The 21035-nt window shown below is 44.4% G+C and overlaps 1 pseudogene; it reads right to left on the bottom strand.

The window, feature by feature from the left end:
- Nucleotides 1-6485: 6485 nt before the first annotated feature.
- On the bottom strand, nucleotides 6486-12852 carry LOC116900834 (annotated as a pseudogene).
- Nucleotides 12853-21035: the final 8183 nt, after the last annotated feature.

The following is a 21035-nucleotide window of genomic DNA, read 5'->3' as shown; positions in this document are numbered from 1 at the left end:
ACTGTCTTTACGCATCTGCTTTAGCCTCTGCCTATCAGTACCTGAGGTGAAGTCCTGGCTCAGGAAACCCAGACAGCTACCATCAAGTGCAACTATAGACAATTTCTGGAGCATCGGCCAAGCTGTCTCAGGGAGTGGGCCTCCTTCGATGTTCTTTCCCTAGACAGTGCCCCTCACCACAGGCCTCTTTAGCCTTAAGTTAACCTTCCTAGTCATCCTGATCTTGTACTCACTGGTTCTTCATAATATCGTTTCCTCTGCTCAGATGCATTTGGGTGGCTGCTGTATATTGTTTGGGCTTTGACTAATAAGTATATCTAGACACATAAGAATGGGGAAGGGCACTGAGAAGAAGAGGCAGAGAGTTAACAGTAGCTAAGTGGATCCTGAGATTGTAGGTTGCTTAAATCCTGGTCTTTGTGACTTAACAATAGGTTCCAAAATATTTTATCTTTGTTTATTTTCACTTCTGTGTCTAAGATTCATTGTTAACAATGAATGCTCAAAAATGGCAAGCTTTGATGAGAGTTCCTGGGTTTGCTACAAAACTCAGATTCAAAACCAAATTAATTTATTAGGGTGCCTTTTTGGTGAGCAAATTGACTGGAGCTTGTCACCCAAGTAACCCAAAACCCTATGACAATCTCAGCTCCCCCACATCAGTTACCCACCACAGCTCCCCAAACTTTAAGAATCAGCTACAACTCTATCTTTGCTTTAAGACTTGTTTGCTTTTCCATCATTTGTTTTTTTATTTTTGTTTTTTTTTTAATCCCAGGCTGAACATAAACTGTCTCCATAGCCTAGACTGATCTCTAACGCTTAATCCTCCTGCCTTGACTCTCTACATTCAGAGATTACAGATGTTCCCCACCAGACCTGACCAACTCTACCTTTTAAGTTACCCCTTTAATGCCAAGGAATAAAGAACTACGTTTATAAATAGTAAGATGATTTCTTTTAGATACTATAGTGATCTTGAAAATTTTACTGCAGGGTTATAGAGAGACCTGGCTAGAAAGACAGGTAACTGACCTGCTGCAGAAATCCCGGGAGCACAAGAAGGTTGCCTTGGTTCTCAAGGTTCCCAGCTCTTGCCATACATACCCTTTCCCCCATATTCCACCAAACACTTCATGAAGGAATTTTTCAGATATAATTAAGGTCCCAAACCTGTTGTTCAGAGTGGCTATCCCTGAGGGCCTGACCTAACTGAATGGACCAATTACAAGTGGAGGCTTTTATCTGTGCAGTTGCAGAAGAGGATAAACATCAAGAGATAAGGAGCATGGAGCAAAGCCTCAACATGGAGAAGTTCTCCACTGCTACAGGGGAAGGTGACCGAGTGACAGGGAATTTGCAGAGTCTGGGATATGAGCACAAGGCAACCACCATCTGACAGCCAGGAAGGAAACCACAGGCTTGTTCTACAACCATAAAAGGTGAATCCTGCCAATAACCTAACAGAACTTCCCAGAATCTTCAGCTGAGAGCAAAGAAATGAAACAGTGCACAGACTGGATCTACTGACCACCTCTTTTAAGGATTCAGCATCTCAGAGGCAAGGTGAGCCCTAACACATTAGTATGGTGCCCTCACTGGCTATCTGGGAGTCTGTGCTCTGGATTGCAGAGTGTGCAAGTTAATTTCTGGACATGTCTCCTTTCTCTGTTCATACTGCCAAAGAATTTCACCACACAGATCAACTTTCAGACCGTAAAGACTTGGGAAATGAAACCACACTGCACGTGTGGAGTACAGTTGTGTTGGAGATGAGGTCATAGCCCTGCTTTTCTGTAGGGGTCGTTCTGATGCTAAGGTCCTGTTCCCCAGTTGGTTCTTGATCTATCAATAAAGATGTCATGGGTCAATTGATGGGCAGAAGGAATAGGCAGAACTTCCAGGTCCCTGCAGGAAAGCTGGCAGATGCAAGGAGAGCTCACCATGCTTGAGAGGGAAAAAAGTCAAGCAGTCATGTGAGATCTTGGGCAGAACGGCCATAGGATGCTTCTACAGGTAGAGGTTGGGGATGTTGAGCTGGGACTGAAAGTGACTGAGTAACTGAAGCTGAGTGCAGACTTAGGGTGCTGAGCTGGGAGTACTGGGAAGGGCACACTAGCCGAGGTAGATTTGAGGCACCCAGCAGTTGAGCCAATAAGGCAAGTGGGAATTAAACAGCTGTATGCATCTGTTTTTCATCCGCAGATTCAATATTCTCTGGGCAGGAATTGGTAGCACATGCTGTTCCCGGAACACAGGTGATATAGCAAAAGTGAGTTAAAACACTTTTCCTAAAACTCTTACTCTTTCTTTTTTTTTTTTTTTTTTTTTTTTTTTTTTTTTTTTTTTTTGGAGCTGGGGACTGAACCCAGGGCCTTGTGCTTGCTAGGCAAGCGCTCTACCACTGAGCTAAATCCCCAACCCCTTACTCTTTCTTTATACTATCTTTCCCTCCGCCCACTTCCGATAGTGCCTCTCACTGTTCATCAACTGATCTCTGCAATTTGGTTTCTTTCGTGCACATTTTGTTTTGTTTTGTTTTCTACTCTGTTGCTTCTGATCACTTGCACGAGGGTAGGAATGGAAGCAATCTTTTCTCATCAGGCATTTTAAGTGATTTTTGCCAATGAGCTTTGAAATCCTCCCTGAGAATTTAAAAAAATCTAAGTCTGCATTACTTTGAATCATTTCTGCTGGTCATGAGCAGAGATTTTAATAGAGGATAATGAGTTTGGGGAACTCTGAACAGAAATCAGTCACCCTGAACTGAGAGTGAAGAAATTGCTCCCACTCAGTGGAACTCGACACAGGCCCTCCTCCTGCTGGTACAGTGCTCGATGAGACGCAGTTTCCTGATAGGTGTGGATGCTGGCCTACTAGTGCAGAACACCTCTACACACAGTGACCTCTCATGTCTCCTAGGCCATATCAACAAGAAGGCAAAATAACATTGTATTTCCCTATCAGTGGTGGCCTGGAGTTGTACTGTGGAAGCTGTAAATTCCCAGTCAAGCACAAGGATCAAGTCAGAAGGGAGGCCAGGCCTGGTTCTCTGTTGATAAGAGTGACCTAAGATGTCTGAAAAGTCTCTGTTGGCATTTCAGCCTGCACTTGACAAGAAGGAAGAGGATTTCGAAGTCAAGTTGAAAAGCCAATGAGGAGATAAGCTATCTGCCTTCTCTTTCCTCAGGAATGTGTTCCCATTAGAGAAGCCAAGAGCAGCTCAACGCTGAGTCCAAACACAGGTTGAATCTGTGGGAGTCTGCCTGAGGAATGCCTTGACTGAACTATATGTTCTCTTAAACAATAGGCCCTAGCTACAGATCCCTCAGAATGCAAAGTGATTTGCAATGGCATCATTCCTGATGTGATTCCATAAGACTCGAGGGCACATTGGAAGAAAGCAGCTGTTTGCTCTATGTGACCACATCCAAAGAGAAATTCCTCACGATGTGCAAAGAGGACCACATGGCCATTAAAGCTATGTGGCCACAAGCTAAGAGAGCTAAGGCTCTTCAGACTCTTGCTTGAACTAAAGCCATTGTTCTCATCCTCCCATTTCTTATGCAATGGAATGAAAAATGTAAAGTAAAAGTGGGGAGGGTACCTTTAGCAAAATGCAGCAAGGGAGGCCTTCACAGGATAAGACACTTTACAGTATAAAACCAAGAATGTTAAGAATGAATTTAAGTTACATAATTTACAACACTTGGAAGAGAAAAGAAGTTGGGAGTAGGGGTTGGGGATTTGGCTCAGTGGTAGAGCACTTGCCTAGCAAGCACAAGGCCCTGGGTTCGGTCCCCAGCTCCGAAAAAAAGAATAGAAAAAAAAAAAAAAAAAAAAGAAGAAGTTGGGAGTAATTCTTACACATCATTGGGCAGCCTTTTTCAAATGTCAGTTTCTTCTAGATTGTTCTTCCTTGCACATTCTATTATTTCTTTCTTTAAAGATTTATTTATTTACTGTATCTGAGTACACTGTAGCTGTCTTCAGACACACCAGAAAGAGGGCACCAGGTCCCATTACAAATGGTTGTGAGGCACCGCATGGCTACTGGGAATTGAACTCAAGACCTGTAAAAGAGCAGTCCGTGCTCTTAACCCCTGAGTCATCTCTCCAGACCCTATTATTTCTTAAGAGTCATTCAAGGGCCCTGGATATGGTGGTGTGCACCTTTAATCCTAGCACTTGAGAGGCAAAAAAAGGCAGGCAGATTTTTGAGTTTGAGCCTGGTCTGCAGAGTGAGTTCCAGGACAACTTGGCTACTAAAAATTCTTCAAAGGACCCCAGTGACATTTCATGTCCTTAGTCTTCCTCGGGAACCTCATGTGGCTCAGGGACAAAGGTAGAGACCAAGGGAAGGGACTCCTCTCCTGCAGCAGCAGAGGCTGTTCTGAGAGGCATCCCTTCTAGGACCGCTCACGGTTTCAGTTTGCAGATGACACACAGCATACTGTACCTTCAAAGGCAGCTCTAGCTACAATGACCAAGTTTGATTTTGGAAGACATGAAGGGAATGTTTTATATAATCTATGGAAAGTGGAATAAGCCTGACAAACAACAACAAGAAGAAGAAACGTGAGTGATAAGCCATCCTAATCTGAATCAGATTCCCCTCTTCACTTTGATACTGGCTGGAATTGTTTGCTCCCACTTAGATATGGTTAAGTGAAGATTTACCTGAAACCATTAGCTAACCCCACCTTTACATGCCTCTTAGGGAATTTCTGAATCTACTGCCTCTAGACACTCTGTCAGTGAATGCTAACATATATGTCAAAATCTAGAAAAATACCGCACTGTATATTTTCCAGTTTCGTGATTCTTCATGACTGATTGAAATAGCTATTGCTCCCTAAAAGAGAACAATCGCTTCTTGTTTCATAAGTAGAATGAGGGCCAATAAAGATTTAGAAAGCATGGTTTTCAGGTCATACTCATTTAGTTTTTGTTTGCTCATCTTTAACAATTTACTTTTATTTTATGTACATTGGCGTTTTTACCTGTGTGCCTGTCTGTGTGAGGGTGTCAAATCCCTTGGACTTGGAGTTTCAGACAGTTGTGAGCTGCCGTGTGGGTGCTGGGAATTGAACCCAGTCTTCTAGAAGAACAACCTATGCTTTAACCTCTGAGCCATCTCTCCTACCCCTCAGGTCATACCTACAACTGCTCTCAAAGATAATGTTCTGGCAGAACTCGGGCAGGACACAATGCCTCCTGTGAACCTACTGTGCTAATGGGTCTGCTGAGGCCCCTAAATTTCCACCTACTTTTTGATGTATAGCCTTACTAGAAACTACAACTTATTCATGAGAACAGCCTCTCTGAGGCTTCTGTTATGTGTACCCAAAACCATCTAGAACACAAGAAGTCAAGTGATACCAAGTTTGCCACGTAAGATGGAGAGAGAGAAGGGAGGCAACACGAAACTTCCAGAACTCTATTCAGATTTCAATTCCATACCTGCCTGTCACTAGCATATCCTGTGAAATTAGCTATCTGGAGGGGAAAGCTGATTTTACAGCTCACTGAAGTCCTAAGAGACACGGTGCATCTACTAAAGACAGTTCTTTACTTAGTCTTTAAAATAGTAAGACTATTTCCTGGGTTATCAACAGGGGATGCAATAACTCGAGGGGAACTTGCCTCCAGACAACAATGGGGCAGACAAGATTCTACAAACTGTCTTCCCATCCAGACACACAACTCTCGTACTTAGAATTAGAGACAGGGTGGGAAGAAAAATCGCATACACAAGGAAGTGTAGTATTTTTAAAACACAGCAAGCTTTCAATTAAAGCTGATTTAATCACAGGGAAGAGATTGCCAGCTAGGAACAGGGGCCATGAACTGCACAAGATAGAAAGTGAGGGGGGAGTCATGTGACTTTTTAAAAGTCACCCAGACAGCTCGTTGTCAGTGACAACATCCTGTGTGTGTGTGTTGAGTCCTAGTTCATGCCTTTGACAGCCCGGAATATTTGCCACACATCTCTTGGGTTTGATTCAGAAGGACTTTGAGACTGTATTGTAAGTGAAAACATGGGGTGATCTTGCTGGAACAGTCTAGAGTGTAGAAGTAAGAGTGTCAGTGTCTGTGAGAAGCTTTGAGAGAAACCTTCTCCAGGAAACTGATAATGATGTCTACAAGTGATCAAAATCCTTTGTGCTGGATGCGTTTCAGAATTGAGCAACGCTATGAACTTGGAGTTATAATTTCGTGCATATGTCGTGTACTATAAAATATCCCCTCTGGAGTAGGGCGGCAGTCCATAAGCTAAATATATAAATTGTTTGTGCTGAACAGGATAAGTAAAAATAATCGGTAGCCTCTTACCTGTTCAAACTATGTCTCCCTGCCAAGGGAATTACTAACTAACTTCCGGCTTTTCGATTTTATTTTTAAAGTTCAGAGTCACGGCTAAGCAGCTGCATCCCTACTCTCTCTCCAGTACAGCATACACTAGTGCCAGTCACGCACTTGGGTCAGTAAGGACTGGCAATGACATCTGCATCCGACATCAGAAACTGATGGTCAAAGATGAAAGGGGGACCCAAGGCCGTGAGGTTGGTCCCTAGCAGATTAGGTTCGTAGAGGTCACCTAGTGAGAGAGTACAAAAAGCAACACCGCTCTTAACGGTTGTCAAGGTCTGGTTCTTACAGGGATAGTAATGACTTCCTCACGGCCATTCCTCACTTCCACTGCAATCTCTCCTCACGGGAACCCAGACCTGCCTTGTAGAAAAGCCAGGTGTTCTTTCAGTTATGCACACCTTTATAAACACTCCATCCAGGATCCTTCTCATCCAGGATCCTTCTCATCCATGCTCGTAAAAGGTGCTATAGGAGTTGTCTTTTAGAACGATGGCTTTCAACCTTCCTAATGCCATGACCCCTTAGCCCAGTTCCTCATGCTGTGGCAACCCCAACCATAAAATTATTTTTGTTGCTACTTCATAACTGTCATTTTGCTACTGTTAGGAATTGTAATTTAAGTATCTGTGTTTTCTGATGGTCTTAGGTGACCCCTAACAGGGTTGTGACCCACGGTTTGAAAACCAAAGTTTTAAAAAAAAGTGATCGAGAATTTCTCTCCGTTGTTTTATAATATCTAAGAAGATAAGTATGGATGGCAGACATTTCTTTCATTCTGGCATGGAATATAATCCCTACTTAAGATACACTGACAGGAACTGAGAGGAAATGAGACAGGCAAGAATCTTTTCCACAGGTAAATGAGTGGGTAACTTTTCGGCAGAGAAATATGAGCAAACCCCTCCTCTGCCTCTGTGGGCAAGGCTGACTTTAACAAGGCTAGGTCATACTGGCAGCATGTGACCTTGACATGGCATGATGACAGTGGTTCCTTGTCCTCCAGAAACTTCTCAGTCTCGTCATAAGAAAACTAGACTTTTTTTTTAAGATTGAGGGTTATTCTACTTGACACTTGACCATGATTGTCATTGTCATCAAAGAAGAAAGTCTAAAAAACAGTTCTCCGGGGTTGGGGATTTAGCTCAGTGGTAGAGCGCTTGCCTAGCAAGCACAAGGCCCTGGGTTCGGTCTCCAGCTCCGAAAAAAAGAAAAGGAAAAAAACAAACAAACAAACAAACAGTTTTCATTCAGAAGAGCCTCAGGAAGCTAGGTGTGGTGCTGCATGCTTTTAATCCCAGAGCTCTGGAAGCAAGGCAGGCAGCCTAGACTACATGGTAAGGTCCAGGCCAGCCAGTGCTACAAAGTAAGATCCTGTGGGCAAGAAAGATGGAGGGAAGAAAGGAGGAAGGGAGGGAGAGAGGAAAGGATGGAAGGGAGGGGAAGAGGGAAGAAGGGAGAAGTTGGAAGGAGGAAGGGAAAAGAGAGAGGGAAGGGAGAGAGGAAGAGAGGGAGAAAGAGGGAAGGAAAGAAGAATGTAGAGAGAGGGTGGAAGAGAGGGGGAAGAGAGGAAGGGAGAGAGGGAGAGGGAGGAGGAAGAGGGAGGGAGGAAGAGAGAGAGGGAGGGAAGAAAGAGGGGGCGAGAGGAACTTTGGAGAAAGAAGTCTATAAGTAGGGCAGGATCACATAAGATTGTATTATTCTCTGGTCACCTGACTAGCAGACACGTACAGCCTTGGGTGATGAGGACCATTGATGGTGACCTTGATGTCCGTTATTCAGGAACAGCGTGTTGTAGGTACACCAAAGATGTAACTAAGCGGTAGAGCCCCTACCTAAGCATGCTTGTGAGAGCCTTAGCTCCCACCAGACTTCAGGAGCTGATATTTAATACAATTGGTGATAGATATGTCTCGCAAACTCACAACTAACTTGCTTTTTAAAGCTGAGGCTGGGGGATTGCAAATGTGTGGTCAGCTTGGGTAAAACAGTAAGATCCTATGTCAAAACTCTTCTCTGTCCCTCTTTCACACACACACACACACACACACACACACACACAAATATATATATATATATTATAATATATTATAATATATAATGCTATAGTATCTTTAGGTCAAAATAAAATTGTGAAAGATAACATGCCTTATTTTATTAGGAACACCCTAATGCTATAGATACTTCTCCCAGAACAGTAAGTTTTGGATTGTCACACCCAGAAAGGAGCTGTGTAAAGCTGGATGTCACTTCATTTATCTATGGTCCCATGTCACACCCTATGCTTTCTGAAAGGGCTTCTGTGTACTCGCTCATGAACTCTTTCAGAAAGGGTAGAGGCCGGAGTTGAAGCTCAGTGGTCCAGCTCTTGTCTAGTTTGCCAGAGGCTCTGGGTTTTATTCCTGAAAGTCAGAACAACCAAAAAGAAGCAAAACAAACGGAAAGGACTCATAGGAGCCAGTGTTTCAGAAGTCACGAGCATTGATCCCTCACTACTTTGTCAGAAGGTGCCAGTGTAGACTGAGCCTTTGTCAAAAGGTGCCAGTGTGGACTGAGCCTTTGTCAGAAGGTGCCAGTGTAGACTGAGCCTTTGTCAGAAGGTGCCAGTGTAGACTGAGCCTTTGTCAGAAGGTGCCAGTGTGGACTGAACCTTTGTCAGAAGGTGCCAGTGTGGACTGAGCCTTTGTCAGAACATGCCAGCGTGGACTGAGCCTTCGTCAGAAGGTGCCAGTGTGGACTGAGCTTTTGTCAGAAGGTGCCAGCGTGGACTGAGCCTTTGTCAGAGGTGCCAGTGTAGACTGAGCCTTTGTCAGAAGGTGCCAATGTAGACTGAGCTTTTGTCAGAAGGTACCAATGTGGACTAAGCCTTTGTCAGAAGGTGCCAGTGTGGACTGAGCCTTTGTCAGAAGATGCCAGCGTGGACTGAGCCTTTGTCAGAAGGTGCCAGTGTAGACTGAGCCTTTGTCAGAAGGTGCCAATGTAGACTGAGCCTTTGTCAGAAGGTGCCAGTGTGGACTGAGCCTTTGTCAGAAGGTGCCAGTGTGGACTGAGCCTTTGTCAGAAGGTGCCAGTGTGGACTGAGCCTTTGTCAGAAGGTGCCAGTGTAGACTGAGCCTTTGTCAGAAGGTACCAGTGTAGACTGAGCTTTTGTCAGAAGGTGCCAGTGTGGACTGAGCCTTTGTCAGAAGGTGCCAGTGTAGACTGAGCCTTTGTCAGAAGGTGCCAGTGTAGACTGAGCTTTTGTCAGAAGGTACCAGTGTAGACTGAGCTTTTGTCAGAAGGTGCCAGTGTGGACTGAGCTTTTGTCAGAAGGTGCCAGTGTAGACTGAGCCTTTGTCAGAAGGTACCAGTGTAGACTGAGCTTTTGTCAGAAGGTGCCAGTGTGGACTGAGCCTTTGTCAGAAGGTACCAGTGTAGACTGAGCTTTGTCAGAAGGTGCCAGTGTGGACTGAGCCTTTGTCAGAAGGTGCCAGTGTAGAATGAACCTTTGTCAGAAGGTGCCAGTGTAGACTGAGCCTTTGTCAGAAGGTGCCAGTATGGACTGAGCCTTTGTCAGAAGGTACCAGTGTGGACTGAGCCTTTGTCTTTTCCCACTGCTCAATCTTCCCCTTTAATCAGTGACTTGAGTAGTTGGCACACAAACCTAGAGAAGACGCTGAATTCTGTACAGTGACATGTACTCTGAGCAATATGTGATCACTTTAACTAGCTCAGAGCCTCCTGTGCCCTCTGCTACCTTCAAGTTGACCATGCTCTGTGGATTCCCACTTACCCTGCAGGCCCCGTGCAGCATTTCCTTTCTAGAAAGTCTTTTTTATCCACATCCACCCTTTATTCTCTACTTGAGTATTTCCCCACTCCTGATTATCTCTCTGCCCCCAGGGTCACCTGATCTCTTATTGCATTGTATTAACATTATGTATTTGTATTGTTTTTATTTTTCAGAAGATGGAGGATTCCTTGACTTTATATTTTCCCAATGTCCAATTTATACTGACTAAAAGGGGCTTAGTATACATTTGTTTGTTTGTTTGTTTGTTTACTAAGATGGAGTTTCTGTATTTAGCCCTGGCTGTCCTTGAACTCACTATGTAGATCAGGCTGGTCTTGAACTCAGAAAGCTCCTCTGGCCTCTGTCTTTTGAGTCCTAGGATTAACAGCGTGTGCCACCATGCCCGGTTATATATGTTATTTTAGGTAGATGAATGCATGCTAGAAGCAGCTGGTACAGGTACCATCTCGGATGGGTGGGCGCCATGTGTTCCCCTGAGCTAGCATCAGCAAGCGCTGACTGGACTGAGCTTGAAATCCTCTGATTACCATTTAGTTACAGAACTAGAAAGCAGCATACATCCCTGCTCCTTCATGAAAGGGAAGACTCCCGGGACGGCTTCCTTTCCTAAGAAAAACAGGAACACCAGGTATCCCTTTTCCTGCCATTTGTCTTAAGCATCTGTCTACCTCCAGTGCCAAGTCTAGAATCTGGCACATGGCAGGCGCACAAGTCATACTTCAGGTGTGACTGAGCATATGTGTGAGCACACGCTAGAAACAGGAATTACAAACAAAACCTGGAACTGCCGTCAATGTAGGCATGATGGCTGGTGGGGCAGAGACGTGTTGACACCGCGAAGGAAAGGCCGAGGGTGCACGTTGTCTGTGCTGAACAAATCCAGATCCAGGATCCAGGTATTTGAAAACAGCAAGTCCCCAGTGAGGTGAATCGCCACTTGTCAGAATGTTGTTGCTGTTGTTACTAGGAACCGGAAGTGTCCTAACAAATTGAGCGGTCATATATTCTTCTCACTGTCCTCTTGCCACCAGTGCATACCGGCCAAAGTATGGAGAGACTTTGCAGTCTTGTGAGAAGAAACGAGGCTTTCAAACTGCAAAATGTTTGCACTAAGTCTTCTGGTACAACTTAGTCACAAGCACATCTGAAGAATGTAAATAAATCTCTTTACTGAAATGTGTTAATGTGCGGCATTAAAGAAGCACATTGCACATGCATACAAAGAATCGCCACCATTAATACTAAGAATGCTAAGTATGCTGTATGTTCTATTCTCAGCATCAGGAAATTTACACTGACACCACCCCATCCACCCCCATCCAGCCCTACTCACTCTGCTCTCCTGTCTCTTCCTTTCTCCTTCCAACAATCCAGGGTCCACTTTCTGCTCCTTGGGCCCTCATTACTCCAGGTTCAGGAAACAAAACCCCCGAGGAAATAACAAACAAATAAAACACAGTCGCTATCAAATTATTTCTTCATGAATGTGTTTTGTGAATTAAACTACAAAACCATATATGCGTGTATATGTATGTATGTGTAACCATATAAATATATGTATAACCATATAAATATATGTATAACCATACACACATACACATGTTTTGATGTAAATATTCCTGTATGTGACCAAAAAGTTGATTCTTTTTCAAGTTGACAATATCAAAGCAAATCAACGTGTTAGTGTGCACAGCTAAACTGCTCCAGGGAAATCTATCCCCTGCCTTTTCCCACAAACGTCCTTACCCTTTCTGCCCACCAGAGCACTTCCTCCTTAGTCTTCCACCTGAGCAGGGACTCTACAACACTTGGAAGGGGCCATCAATAATCTGATTGGTGTCTTATCCATTTTGCTTTCATTCATGCCCACCATGGTCTCCAGAGACAAGTACGTCTCCCTCAGCTTTTCTGGCAGCCGTCCTGTTTCCTTTCATCTTGAAATAAAACACTTGTGGGTGGGTGGGAGCTCATCTTAAGAGCGCATGCTCTAGAGTAAATTGTCCCACATCACATTTTGACTAGCAGGTTCTCTCATTGCCCCTTGATTCATGTCTTGAAGACGGTGGCTCCACACGTCTTCAAGGCATCTGTAATTAGGAATACCACTTGATACACAGTTACCTTGAACTGGGTCAAGCCTCTTGCTGGTCACAAAGAATGATAACAGAGTCACTACTCAAAGGTGCAGATAATTGAGGAAGTGTTGAGGCAGGCTTTATTATATATTAGCGTTTCTTATTTATTTAAAGTGATTTAACTGCTCATGTACACAAGACAGTATATGCCACTAGAAGAGAGACTGTGGACGACTCATATTTCCAACTGGGTGGGAGGACCCACTTAGTCCTATAAGGAAGAGCCAGTCAGTGAATTCTGCTCTCCCGATCAGAATGTAGCACTCCTATCCTTTCTGTTCCTTTCAAGGTGCTTCCTGATAGCAATTGTTTTGCTAGTCAAATGGCAGAGAACCTTAGGGAGATCAAGGCCGAAGCCTTTGGATTTAAGGATTCTCAAGATTTTGTTAGCAGTCACAGAACGGAGCTGCATCATGCCATGCTTTTCTTGGACAGTTTGTAAATCCGCTCCTTTACATCTTTCCACGTCAACTTCAGCCAGGTGGGGAGGCCACCGAGGTAGGGCAGCGCCAACTTAGACAGGCGATTTCTGCGAGCATGCCGGCCGCCCATGATGGGGGCAGTCTGGCAGCAAAGAGAGTATTGGTATTTATAATATGACAACATCTATATTTTTAATCTTTTGCATGAGTGAACCATTTAACTATCAACAAATTCCTGCGAGTGGTTTTTGCCGGAAACTAGACATTATACATGTTTTTGCCATCAACAAATCGTGTGTATGAAATTGTCAAAGAACAAATTTAATCGATTTTTAAAAACTCAAACCTCCTTGTTATGCCTGTTAAACAGTAGCAGTTATCTATCCCTAACCAATTTTCTGAAGGAAAAAAAAAATATTTTTGAAGCAACAAAGAGTTGTAAAATGATGGGTGGGGTAGGGACCCTTACACAGATAGGTGCAGAATCCAAGGGGGGACCCCTCACACGGATAAGTGCAGATTCTAAGGCCTCGTGCCTAAACCTTCAGGATGAATGAAGAAGGACAGGGGAGGAGGATGGAGAGGCAGAGAGCCTGGTGCTGCAGCATATGGATGCAATGGACAAAAACCATCTGGAACACAACAGATGGTTTCAGGCCACAAACACTGCCAGGTCACAGGAATCCTGAGACTTTTCTCTGTTCCCGTGGGCCATTGGGCCAGAAATACAATTTTAATAAAGCATAATCCTAGTCGTCATTTTTGTCTTTGAGATGTAAACTATGCATCCTTAACTAAAGAATGCAAGGGGGGCCTTGCTTCATCCACTTAGTCCTAACTAATTTTCTAGATGAATACATCTTCATCAATGGGGTCCAGTGGTCACTGAATGTGAGCAAAGCATTGGGCCATCCCTCTCCAGGAGGTGTGCAATATGAAAGGTAATTTGAAGACCTCGAGGCGTACTCAATTTGAGGGGATGAAATATAGCTCATATTCATTTGAGTCCCAGAACTGTCCTGAGGTTGCTTTGGGGAAAATATTCCTAGAGAATGATAGGAGGGAAAGTTTAGGTTCTACTCACATCAAAAGCCCTTAGCAGAGACATGCACCTATAAAGCAGGCCCTAGTGCTTTGAAAGGCCAAGAGTGGAAGGATCAGGCCCAGGCGTGAGGACCTGTCTTTCTTAGCAGTGTGTGTTGGGTGTGGGACCTATTTCTTTGGGACCCATTTTGTGGAACTCATTTTAACAGTACACATATTTCTGCATATAGGATTTTCTTGTTTAAAATGTATTTGAACAAGATAGTTCCACATACGTCTGGGAAGTACCCACACATTACAGGACTGGAACTGCTAAAACCAACGTTGACCCAACTATGGAGAAATAAGACATGAGCACCTAGCCCATGCTTGGGAACTATATGATATAAAACCAGTAGAGTCTCAAGCCCTGTGTAAGGGAAAGGGCATGATCATGGAGAAGGGAAGAAATGAATGTGCTATACTGACCATAATCTTGGGAAGAGAGCTACCTTTATTCAAGGGAAGAAGGAAATAAATCAAGTTGAAGAAAGCACCTTTTGCTTTCTTGGGCTGTGAGGCTGGGTCCTCCAGGGAGGGAAACATAACCACATTCAATGGAGGGGAGAAGGATGCCTCTCACTTAATGAAGAGTAGTAGGCCTTGCAACACAGCTCCTGCCAGAACCTAAAAGGAAGGGCACCCAGGAGGATCCAGGGCTGCTGAGCCTCCCAAATTAAATGCACCAACCGTTCCCACCAAGATTCAAAAGTTCCAGCCTTTTGATTTCTGTGGGAATCATGGGAAGCAACTGTGTCCACCTGGAAGATGAAATAGGTCAGAGGGAGATGTAGAGTGCACACTCATCGAGTCTTGGGGGAGAGCAGTGGTTGGGGCTCAACAAGTGGGTTAGATACTAACCAATCAAAAGAAAGTTACAAGACTAACTAGTCAAAACGAGTCCTAGGGAGTGTTCATTTGAGCATAGATGGATTAATCTGGGAAAGTTGAAAGGCATCCTGGATATAAGATATTGCTCACGTGTCTTTTTATAGTAATGGTGCTAACAGGAATGGCATCTAATGAAAGCATCGTTTCTCTTCACGGCCAATGATGGTGGGATAAATGGTCGGGATTAGTTCTCAGTGTAATGGAGAAACCCCAAAGGGAGGACAGGAGCAAGAGACAGTATTAGCGTGGGCACACTGGGTATTTTTTTTATCCCCACCCGTCCTTGGAGACACCTGTCTGTGTGGTTTTATTCTCAATAAGATTTGCCTTGTGTCGTGGTTATCTTAATTGTCTATTTGACAAAAGTTTAGCATCCCCTAAGAGATAAATCTCTGGCCCTGCCTATCTAGGAGAGCCTTTTCAGAGAAGCTTTATGACAATGGGAAGATACAATCTAAATGTGGGTGGCGCCAGCCCATGGACTGGAATCACAGTCTAGATGAGAAGGAGGAGGAAGTGGGCTGTCCGAATTCATCTCTAACTACAGATAGCAACATGGCCAGCTGCCTCATGTTCTGCCCACAGTGTTTTCCCCACCCTGGGGGACCGTACCCTTAAATCAAGAGCCAAAACCTGGTGGTAGTGGTGCATGGCTTTAATCCCAGCACTTGGGAGGGGGATCTCTGGGAGTTTGAGGCCAGCCTACAAGCAAGTTCCAGAACAGATAAAGCTACAGAGAATCCCAGTCTTAAAAAATAAAATAAAATAAAAAATAAACCCTTTCTTTCTCAAGTTGCTTTTGCCATGTATTTGGTCATAACCACATAAAAAGTCACTGTTAGACCTTGCTTTCCAGAATCACTTAAATATCAGTGACAGGCTACGTGCCTTGTGACCCATCATCTCTTTGTGACCATTAGTTGGTCATCTTCCAGGCCATCTTCTGACCTGGAATAAAGTGTTTGAAAAAACCAGGGGTATTCCCCAATCCTTCTAGAGACATACTCATTGTTGCTAAGCAAGTGTTTTAGAACATGGGGCCCAGGAGGACCTCACTTGGGCAGAAATTAAACCGTCTAAATGCAAACCTACTCTGGATTCTGTTTTTAAAACCAGCATTATCAGGGGTTGGGGATTTAGCTCAGTGGTAGAGCGCTTGCCTAGGAAGCGCAAGGCCCTGGGTTCGGTCCCCAGCTCCGAAAAAAAAGAAAAAAAAAAAAAAAAAAAAAAAAAAACCAGCATTATAATTTCTCACAGGTAAAGAGCAGCAATCAATGGAAGACCAAATTTCAGCTGAATTAGATATTGACTCGTTATTGGGAAAAAAGTAATCCACTTTGCAAATACGAATTAAGATTAGCTAGATCGAGCGAGGGCAGCGCGGCAAAGCCAAGCTGTGTTAACACCGAGGACACCGTGAGCATTAACTCAGGGCGTGTGGTTCGATGGGGAGTTTTGGGAACCAATTTGCTTAAATCCAGAGGCTAAAACACCTTTTCTAAATGTCAAACGTGTGCGGGATATAAAGAAAGACTGCACGGCGAATGCAATTAGCAAAAATAGAAAACTGCAGAAAGTGAAATTCTGGCATTTGTGTTTGGGCCTCACATAGAGATAAGTGGAGCTGTGAGTCACCTGAGCGCCAGGACTTTGTGTCCCGGCCTTGGCTTCCACCATCGTGCCGTAGAAGCCCCCACGGAGGAACGCCTGCAATTGGCTTCTCGCTGTGTTGCCACTTCAAACACGGCTAAGTGAATAGCGACAGTGCCCGGTGTTTCAAAGCTGGACACAGGGCGGGCTGCTTGAGCCCCAGTAACCGTGCAGTTTCTGACCAAGAATGACTTATTTACATCTTAAGTGGTAATAAGGAACGTTTCGAAAGTAGCATTTAAAGAGACACAGTAGGCCAACTTCATCTACTCTGCGGCACCTTTGTGAGGCCCTGTGTGAGTTGTATTTCTTTTGTTTTTCCCTTCTTGGCTTTAACTTGTCTGTGCCTTTGTATGCCTACTGTTTTTAAGGGGCCCTGAAAATAGAAGACATGTAACGCTGAAGAAAGATCAGGGCGGAAAAACTAAGTTCTATCTGCCAAAGTCTATCAGTGGTATCTAATGACTGAATAAGGGCCATGGGGAAAGCGTTAAAAGAAGCCCAAGTTGAAGACTTTAGTGAAGGGCATTTGTCAATAGGCAGCAGGAGGTGGGAAAACACACGTTCTGCTCCACATCCTCATTGCAAGAAGCAATGGTCAACTGTGCAGGATCTGAGACGGTTCGTTATGGCACTCGTAATAATGCTCAACATTACAAATGGTGTAGGGGCTTAAAAGATGACTCCATGCTTAAGAGGATTCTTTCAGAGGATCTGAGTTAGGTTCTTAATATCTATGTCCAGTGGCTCACCTGTGACTCCATCTCTGCTACTGTCTTCTGGCCTCCATGGTCAGACATGCACATTCATTTCTCTCTCTCTCTCTCTCTCTCTCTCTCTCTCTCTCTCTGCCTCCCTCCTCCATCCCTCCCTCTCTCTGCCTCTCCCTCACTCCCTCCGTCTCTCTCTCCCCTCTCTGCCCTCTCTGTCTCTCTCTCCCCTCCCTCCCTCCCTCTCTAAGCCTCTCCCTCCCTCTCTCTATCTCTGCCTCTCTCTCCCCCCCCCTCTCCCCCCCTAGTAAAATGAATCCTTTATAAAGATTGCAAGTGGTATGTCTCCATGGTAGGACAGCTGCCCAGCAGGTATGAGCCCCTGGGTTCCATCCCCAGCCCATTTGAGAAACAATTATCAACACTAAAAGCAACCAGAAGTTTGAACAACAGGAGATTAGGGAAACAAACTATAGGGCATTCAGATAGTAAATAAGCTATAAATAAGACTTTAAAAATAATATTAGGACCCTGCTTCCTAGTCAGCCAAGGTGTGAACAAGCTGTCACATGCCCCCATGGCCAGAGAGCTGCCTACAGCCACACCTCCCCTTCCATGACAGGCAGTAGCTCATCAAGCCATGATCCCAAATGAATCCTCCCTCCCTCCAGCTGCTTCTTGTCAGGTCTTTTTGATCACAGCAGTGAGATAGACAACTAATATAGAAGATAGGAGGAACAACAAAACACACACACACACACACACACACACACACACACACGGATGTTGTTATGTAAGGAACCTGAGACCCTATGCTTCTTCGACCTTTAGATTAAGTTTGAGAAGCATTGGGGGTGAGTTTGAAGCTTCAGACTAGCAAAGTCCTAGAACACCTTAAATGGAGCCTGATGGGCCAGTGTTCAAGGGGCAAGGAAAGAGAAGAATATGCTTAGAAATGCAAAAGGCAAAGAAGAAGTTCATAAGGCCTCAGAGGAGAACAGAGGTAAGAAGTCATTCATGTTCTATTTCAGAAAGGCTTCTGCGCTGTGCTCTGTCCATCCCTAAAACGTGAGTGAGGTTGAATCACAAACTAGTCTGCTGGAAGACGTTTCAAGGCAGCATAACATTCAGGCTGTGGCACGGTTACTGTTTGCTGAGTTTGATGAGATTTACAGTGAGAATTAAGAGTGAAATAGAGACCAAGAAAATATGAAGAACAGAGTCTGGCACGTTCACTGGAGTATGTGTCCTGGCAAAGTAGCGGACAAATGGATGCAGACAAATGGGTGATAGTTGTTTAGGGTCAACCAAAGAAAACCAAGAATCTTGCACTGGGACAATAGGAAGAGTAACTTGGGGAAAATGCTCAACTCATCTAGAATTCCAGATCTTAAAGATGCAAATTCACTTAAAAAGAGAATGCTTGCACAGAGAGTACCAAGCCAGACATTCCTACTCAAAAACAGACTTCCAGGAAAATGCTATCCCAGATTGAATCGGGCAGACACTCAGAAACCATCGTAGCTATGGTCTGATGGAGCCAAGTTATATCTCTGGAAGACAGCAGAGCTTAGCCAAGTGATGGTGTGTTTGCAGGTACACAGGATGTGAGAGTTTTGGAGTCAGCTCACACCATGGTCCTCTGAAGTTCTCTGAGGCCAGGAAGTGTGTAATAGAGTTAGATTACCTGAAGAGAGCTCCTGAGGGAGGGGTCTCTGTATGAGGCAATGAAGCTGAAGTCTAAGTTGCTATGGAGATGCCAGGTATGTAGACATACACTGAGAAAAGCTGCAGGCGCCAAGTAGAGATGACCCAAAAGAAATGATGGATGTGCCAGGCAACAAAGCTAGAGGGTAGCAGCTGCCCTCAAACTGTCCAGGTACAGGGGATGATGTCACAGCACTAGGGAATGCTATTACAGTGCTAGGTGATGCTATCACTATGCTAGGTGATGCTATCACTGTGCTAGGTGATGCTATCACTATGCTAGGTGATGCTATCACTGTGCTAGGTGATGCTATCACTGTGCTAGGTGATGCTATCACTGTGCTAGGTGATGCTATCACTGTGCTAGGTGATGCTAATCACTGTGCTAGGTGATGCTAATCACAGCACTAGGCGCTAGACATGGAGCTTCTGGTTTGACTGTTTCCCTGCTGAGTTTCTTGCTGTGCCCCATTCTTCTCTTTTACACTGGGAATGTTCACACTCATTTTATGCTGGAAGAATATAACTTAGGCTCCCAGCTAAGAGATTGTGCTGAGTCTTGGAGACAACTTTAAACTATGGACTTTTAAGCGGTGTTGGAACTTTTACAGTTGGAATGGGCTTTGAGATGGCCATGAGTCTAAGTGGGCCAACGACAGAATGTTACAGTTTGAATACAAAGTGACCCCTTCAGGTTCATGGGATTGAACATGTAGTACCCAGTTAGGAGTGTCATTTTTTTGGAGGTTATAGATCTTATAAGACAGGGAGCCTAACTGGTAGATGGAGAGACACAGGGGTGGGGCTAAGGAGATCTAACCCAAGGTCTCTCTGCTCCTGGCTGTTGAAATGTTAGCAAGTTGCTCCATGATCCCACCAAGGTGAAGTTTCCCTTTGCCATACTCTCTCGACCACACTGGACTGTAACCTCTCAAACCAGGAGCCAAAATGAATTCCTCATTCTTCATGGAGAAAGTAAGTGGTAGGAAATGACCTTATTGGCAATAAACAGCCATCCGGGGCTGTTTATATTTTAAGAGAAAAAAGCATGCAACAATCCAGAACATACAGTGCAGTAGTTGAATACACATTTGTATTAAAAGTAGATTTTTTTTAAGTAGAATTATATGAACTAAAATATTGAAGTGGTCAAACCTGGGAGGATGGAAAAAAATACCTTTTTAAAAGATTCAGTTATTTTTACTTTGTGTGTCTGAGTGTTTGCCTCCTTTTTGTTTGACCATCATATGTGTGCATTGCCTACAGAGGCCAGAAGAGGGCGTTAGATTCCCCTGGTGCTAAGTTACAGACAGTTATGAGCAGCCATGTGGCTGCTGGGAACAGGATCAGGGTCCTCTGCAGGTCTCTCTTCCAGTTTACAGTCTGGCCTGCTCGCCTACAGAAACCTCCACTGAGACTAGGGGAGACGAGCTCCTCCTGTGCTATACATATGCACACGCTGAGCTTCCTGGTTGCTGTACCCCACCTGAGCCCAACTTTTCAGGACATGTGTCTGTGTGTCTGCCCTAGTCAGGGTTCTAGGACCCAGGCTGTAGGGGCCACATCACTTCCTCAAGTTGCTTCTTTTTAGGTAATTGGTCATGGCACTGACAAAGATGGCAAACAGCATATTCCAGTCAACTTCAGTATACTACCAGCATTTCTGGCTTGCTACAGTGACTCAAAAGACCTGTTAGAACTCAGAAGAAAGGAGCGATACAGTAAACAGTCTACATGAGGAAGGACTGGCCCCCAATGATTGATGCCTCTCAAGCCACAATGATATATGCACACGGTACAAGATACAGTGATAGTTCACATGAACTCCTTTTTCGTACCATAATTTTCATGCATGCTACTATGTTGGAGTTTAGGAGACAGTAGCACTGAATCAATGAGCTGGTGAGTTTTCTGCTAGAACTAGAACTTTGCTTGAGTCTGAGGACCTTCAGAGAGGACAATCCTATAAGCCAAAGGCTACTAGTAGCAGAATAGACTCTTCTTTCAATATAGAACGAGCCCAGGTTCCATATGGGGAGGGATGGGCTGTACCTGGGACCACTCAGAAGGCTGTAGACAGTGAAAGGGACCTAGGAGTTTGTACAGACCATAGCTCACAGGCTTTCCCCTGTGGGGGCAAGCTTGGGACTAGGGACACTTTTCCAAAGAGTCTCTCAGATACCTGCTCATGGGATCGGTTGCTGTATGGATACCTTGAATTCGCTGGTGAATTATCTTAGTTCTGACTTTTAACTTTCATAAGGAGAAAGAA

Source organism: Rattus rattus, chromosome 5, assembly GCF_011064425.1.
Source record: "Rattus rattus isolate New Zealand chromosome 5, Rrattus_CSIRO_v1, whole genome shotgun sequence".
Classification (NCBI taxonomy): Eukaryota; Metazoa; Chordata; class Mammalia; order Rodentia; family Muridae; genus Rattus; species Rattus rattus.
The sequence above is the reverse complement of the archived record's forward strand: the minus strand, read 5'-3'. Positions and strand labels throughout refer to the sequence as shown.